Source organism: Megalops cyprinoides, chromosome 21, assembly GCF_013368585.1.
Source record: "Megalops cyprinoides isolate fMegCyp1 chromosome 21, fMegCyp1.pri, whole genome shotgun sequence".
NCBI classification, from domain to species: Eukaryota; Metazoa; Chordata; class Actinopteri; order Elopiformes; family Megalopidae; genus Megalops; species Megalops cyprinoides.
The window spans coordinates 28157035-28163706 of record NC_050603.1 but is presented as its reverse complement, the minus strand read 5'-3'; the positions used below and the strand labels follow the sequence as shown (position 1 = coordinate 28163706).

At 41.8% G+C, this 6672-nt stretch overlaps 1 long non-coding RNA gene across 1 annotated transcript; it reads left to right on the top strand.

Moving 5' to 3' along the window:
- Positions 1-553: 553 nt before the first annotated feature.
- Positions 554-1243, top strand: LOC118796336. The gene is made up of 3 exons (XR_005005887.1): positions 554-650; positions 863-928; positions 1216-1243. It is a non-coding gene; the product is annotated as an uncharacterized LOC118796336 (long non-coding RNA).
- The last annotated feature ends 5429 nt before the right edge of the window (positions 1244-6672 follow it).

Below are 6672 nucleotides of genomic sequence, written 5' to 3'. Positions count from 1 at the left end.
TAAAAATACAATAAAAATACAGTAAACTATAATGTGTAATGTAGTAATAATAAACAATAAAGAACAACAATTAAGCAAACAACTGTACATGTAGTGCAAAAAAAGTATAGTGAACAGTAAAATGAGCAGAAACAGTTTCAAGTGTTAATATGTAGTGCAAAAGTGGCACGATGGGGGGGCAACTATGGAAGAGGCATTGGCTGGCGGTCTCTGGCGCTGTTGCACAGCCTGATGGCTGTCGGCACAAAATAGCACCTAAATCACTCCGACTTGCACTTGGGGGAGATGAGCCTGTGGGTGAAGGTGCTCCTCATCTGCCACAGCTCATCATAGAGGCGATGGGAGGGATTGCCCAGGATGGTCCTGATCTTGTCCCTCATCCTCCTCTCCACCACTGCCTCCAGGCTATCCAGTTTTTGTGTTTAGGTGTCACTAGCATACATTTTCAAATGATCACATAGATTTTCTGTAGTCTACTGTATTTCTTATGGCTTTTCCCATCCTCATTCTATATATGTTGATGATTGTCCATTCATGTTTTCTAAAGGATTGCCATGTGTGTAATGGCCCTCATGTATCATGTCTCTTCTGTAGGACAGGTGTTCATCAGGCAAGTCAATTTCAATCAGTTCCTCCCTGCCTCACCAAAGGTATTTCAAAATGCTATACTGTCTTGGACATTGAAAATAATTCATACTAATAAAGCCCAAAGTAACCTTTGACCTCAGGAATCCTTCTGTTTGTATCAGTGCATATACCTGCAGTCTTCTTAAGGGAGATTCAGGTTCATGTAGCACAACATAGTGAGTGAACCTCTATGTTGATAGCTCTGTGTGATTGCTGCTTTATGTTTGGCCAGCAGTTACCTTGTCCCATGATGGTGCTGCAACTCTCAATGCCACACAGCTTCTTTCAGCCTCTGTCAGGGGTAAGTCACTCCAAGAGGAAAGTGATTACCTATGTATTTCATGTTTGAGTATTAATGGAGCAAGCTCACTTGTTTTATTGAATTACTTTGTTGAATTACTCACTTGCTCGTATACTCTCTCCTTTAGGCAAGTTGTTGAAACAGGGACCAGATGTCATTGCTGCATAAAGTAAACCTATGACAAATGAACTTGAATTAGAATGCAAAGAATGAACACCACATTTAGAATTGGCTGCAAATGATCATTGGTATCTCTCATACTTTTACCTGGTCTTCTCTCTGAGCAGCAAGGGGAGAGCACTCTTGCTGGAAGATGAGAAAAGCTGGCAGGAGAAATTCATGGCCAGGAGGCTTTTTTTCCCAGTTATCCACTACAAAATGCTGTATATCTTGGCCCACCCCAAACATTTGGCCTAGTTTCCCTTTCTAAGAAGTGTTTGGGACTGCTACGCATCCTATGAGACCACTTTTACACAGCCTTCTTTTGATAGTACTTTTGCTGATTGGAGTGTTGCGTTCTTGATTTAATTGGGAATAAAGTGATTGGGAATAAAGTGCTGTCTGCAGATGACTTTTATCTAGATGTAGCCGTGACATCTGAAAAGCCTGCAGACACTGGGAGGCATGAGCTGTAGCCCAGTTTTGAAATACTAATACTAGACAGATATTCATTGCATTTTCCTGTTGTACACTACCTGTTCATAATTCCAATAAAACAGCCATTTAGACATGCATGACATGCCTGAGTTGCAAATGAACAACATATTTCCTGTGTATAAGTGCTGGGATGCAACATTTAATATAAGAGCTATAAAATCAAACATCTATAGATTGAAATTCGTGTAGCTCACATGTACAGTTGTCATCTGCAGTCGGCTTGTTTAAAAAACAAAGCTGACCGCGGTTATTTCCGGAAATACTATCTCCGACCAGGGTACGACGTCGCGGCAACCTTATTTGATAACATTTGCCAGTAACCAAGGGATGACGTCGAGGCAATGTAATCCAGGTACCATTAAATAACGTCTGCAACCGACCAATGCACTACGTCGCGACAACGTTATCCACGCGACCAAATGGCAACATTCTCTTAAAAACGTTGCTGCGACGTCACAAGAACGTCGCCATAAGGTAATGGCGCGGTGACCAAATGAGCACTTACTGACGACGTTGCTGCAACATCGCATGTTAGCTGGGTTGCTGTTTTTGCGACCATGCCCCCAGGGCAGAAATTCGCGAGGTGTTTCGCTGTGTGGAAGCCTAGCAATTCAGGATTACTGGAGTCCAGCTAGTTGGGCCCCAAGATCAAGAATCTTGTTCTCCAAGTGCTCAACGAGTTGGCAACGATCGCAAATGAAGTCATCCTGGAGGTCTCCCTCCAGAAATCCTGATCATCCGGCAACTCTTGCACTGTTTTAGCCACATTTTTCTCTCCTACATGAACATGCCTTCCCTAAATAAAGATTTACTGCCGAAATAGAATTACCAGCTAAAAAAGTGCTAAAAGCACCGAGGTGGCTCAAAACAGTCAAAGGCAGAAATTAAACACAAGAAATGCCACTTAGTCTAGATACAATAAACTACGCCTACAGTTCAGCAAAAGTACTAACACAACCATAATCATGATATCCTAAAAACAAACCAGAGGAACGGTAAAAACAAGGTAAACAAGCGAACTGGCTGGCTAGCTAAACTACCTGACTACTACTACTACTGACTAGCTAAAGTATGCCACCTAAAGATTTAAAGATTTGCTCCTGAGAGGGCGAAAAACCACAAAAAACTTCTCGTCAGCTAGAATATGTGCCGAATTAGCTACATATGCCAATGAGCTAATTTATTGGCTAATGCTTTGACGGAGGAAATAAGTGGAAAATTCCCTTTCTGTCCCCTAATGGCAACAAAAGATTCAAGCAGATCAGACCTACCCTTATTTAATAGCTAGGTGAATAGCCGCAATTTTTATTTTTATCTGTTTGGATGTAGGAGCAGACAGATCGCTCCACAAACAGCACAAACTCGTCAGGCAAGAGCAGTCGAGCGAGATAAAATGCTAAAGATAGTATTTTGTAATTCCAGTTTTGATTATTCATTTCATACACATGCAGCACAAGCCTCAACAATTTCCAGTGCGGTGCACACCTGTTTACCTGTGTACACCTGTGTTCCAGTCATTGGTGCCTCAACCTCAAAATAAACATGCTTCATTTTAGAAAGAGGCATACATTCCTTCTCTCATAATTTCAGCGCGAATGGACACAAAACTTGTTTAACTGGCTTATACAATGTGTTTTCATTAATTGTATTCATTTTTAATATGATTAAATATTATCAACACTAACATGAACGGTGTACATGTGGTCATTTACACAATTAACTACTGTACTTACACTTCCCTTTATATATGCATTTGCATAGAGGGAGGTCATAAGGTCCCTATCTGTGTCTGTTGAAACATTTTTATTACAACACAGAAGTATAATATTCATTTCATATTTCACATTCAACAAACTATTGTTTGCCATTTTAACCCTTTCTTCATGTACACCAGTGTGACTGGAACACTGGATTGGAAAAATAGAGGCTTAATAATGCTAATGAAAACATAATGAACCATGTAACATAACATGCATGCTACATAGCATAAAATAAGTCACGTGCAAATGGGTTAAAAGAACTCAAGGTTCTTCAACTGTATAGATTATTATGTCTGGAATTTTTATATTAACAAACAAAGCTAGGCATCAATACTACAAACACAGAAACCACAGCCACTGGTGGAACATCACAGCAGAACAGGAAGGGGAAATGTTTTCAAACCTTCTATTCTCCCCTCATCATCATCCTCTGACTTGTCAGATTTGAAGGTCCAGTCTTCCTGTGCGATGGAGCACTGCAGAGCAGCCAGTGGGTCCTCACAGAGGACTTCAGAGTCCTGTGCAAGGGCTGCTTTTTCATCTCCAGTGGCTAATTTCTGATGATCAGCCATAACCTTAGATTGGACTCCCACTGCATGAATTGGGGTGATTATCGATGGGGAGGTATCTTTACTCTCAAGCACTCCCTCAACTAGTAACTCTCCTTTGTTCATTACTGCCAAATCTGAAAGACCCTTCAAAGTGACCTTTGTCTGTGCTTTGAGAGGGAGGATCCTGAGAGGTGGTGTGGAGGCTTCTGCTCTGTCATTATCTGTCTGAACAAGTGCCATAGCCTCCAGAAACAAATCTGGTGTTATCTGTCCTACCACAGGAGATGGACAGTCTTTCATCTTAGAGGCTTTCTCATGCTCTTCCTGATCAGATGGTTCATATATAGGGACTTTGGGCTCTGCCATGCACTCCACCTCTGCTCCACCAGATGTTGCAGGATTACCACTGACATTTTCTGGGAATGATTCTGGTGTTTTTTGCATCACTTGCACCTCACTGATGTGTTCCCTTTCCATCACTGCTTCAAGTGTGAGGGCTGCCTCAGAGCCAGTATCAAGCTCCTCCTTCTCTCTGCAGTTTGCTGTCTCTTCTACTGTTGCTGTTGGAAGCACTACTTCAGTGATATTATCTTGAGGAGGTTTGATAGCGTCATGCGTCACTTCCACTTCACGGGTCTCTTGTGTAATTCCCATAAAATCAGTTGAGTGTAAGACCTCAGTCTGAATAGCTACACATGCTGTGGATGCTGTGGGTATGGCTCCAATTATTTCAAGTGTTTGATTGGGAAGGTCCTCTGATCCCATCTCTGAGGTCTCTTTAACATCCTCAACTAACTTGTTGAGGACTACACCTTCTGGTTCCACTTCTGTAGCTGATACTGCAGGTGTTAGTGGTTCTTCTGAATACAGTACAGGCTTCCCTTCTAAAACCTGAGCTTCATCGTGAGCTACTTCAGTGGCGACTGAACTTCAGTTACATCTGCTGCCATGTCTGTAGGTGTAGATTTAATAGTAACTCTTTTAACTGATTTGCAGGATCCCTGTGTTACGTCTGCAGTGGATGGCTTCAGAGTATCCTCTGCTTCCTCACTTGGAACAAAAGCAGCTAATGGCAGTAGAGGTAGCTTATTGGCAATATTTGTCTCAGCTGGAACAGGTGATTCCTGCATCATCTGCACCTTGCTTTTGACCACATCTGTGAAAAATTGTTTATTTGCAATGGTTTCTGAAGATGGTTGGATGGTCTCCTCATTTACAGCCACTTGGACTGACACTTTCTTGGGCTTTTCTTTTACAGCCTCTGTCATCCCAAATACTACTGTGCTTAATTGCATTGGTTTAGTAGGGATCATATTAGGGTCTACCTTTGGATCTTTTGTTGAAGTCATTCTCTCCTCTGAAATACATTGAATAGTATGTTTCCTTTTCATGTCAGGGAATAATTGAGAAGTCCCTTTTGAATGCGTTTCCATTATTATTTTCATCTCTTCATTGTACCCTTGTCCACTCTTCAAGGAGGACTTGCTCTCCTGTTCCCATGATGCCCAAGATATAAATAGATCAGCAGATTTTACAGATCCTCGAAACCTTGGCATCCGATTAGTTTGTGCTTCTTCATCTAAAGTGATCTTCTTCCTTTGGCGGTAACCTTGACGATCCATCAGAGATTCCTGTCTCTCAGCAGAAGCCTTAGTTGCAGGCTTATAGGGGCAGGATACAGGCCCTTCTACTGTTTGGATATGTGCGTCTGTGTGTGTTATGTGTCGCATTCAAGGTGGATGCTGGCCGTCGCAACCTCTGAAAGGGGATGGGACTATCTCAGGTGGCAGCCGTAGGTAGTCACGCAGGTAAACAATGCCCTCATTGGTGAAGTACCAATAAAAATGCCTCCAGGCAAAAGTCTCCCTGACATAGCCTCGGGACTTTAGGGAACCCATAGCCTTGATCACTTGCAAGTTGGTAACTCCCTGAATTTCAGGATGCTTGCTTTGGGGGCGCTTGTCCTTATTAGCTACTATAACACCATCACGAAACAGCAGCTCATATATCATCCTTAGCTCAATGGTAGCTGCATTACCATTCCAGCTACCATTGTGCTGTCTGTGTTTTAATGGGAAAACTGAAAGACAACTTAGATAATGAGAGGAAGCTTTATTTATTTGCAATTTTCTTTTCTGTTCTGATTCTCTTCCCTTTATGGTCTTAGTTAAACAATATTTCAAAATTTAGCACATAAAGAAAATCTCCAACTCAAAAGACTCTTCCTTCATAGTCCAACTAGCCTGGAAATAAGCAGGCACTGCTTTTCTGAATGGCCCAAAACAGTACAGTCCACAGGTCTTACCTGATCTCCAGCTGAGAATGAAGAGGCTTGGAAAAAAGTGGCAAGCAGAAAGAGGAGAAACAGGGACATGAATGATAATGAACCCAAGACAGGGCTAAAATACAGCAATTGAGTTATGCGCCTTAGAAAAGTCCATGGAGTCCATCTGCTGTGTGACTAAAGTGGACGCCCACACAAATTGAAACACTCTCTCCAATATATGCTCTTCCCCCAAGGAGAGTGGGCCGGTCTCTATGGGTTGAAGCTAAAGAAGACACTCTTCAAACTGCAATTTGCAGCTAATACAGTTTGCATATTTCACACAATATGACTAAATACACTACTCACAAAAACTTAGGGATATTTGGCTTTGGGGTGAAATTTCAGGATGAACCTAAAATGCACTATAACCTTTACAGGTGAACTTAATTTGACCTTCTCTAAACTTTTGAATGCACATGTCCAACTGTTCAATGTTTCAGTACTTTTTGC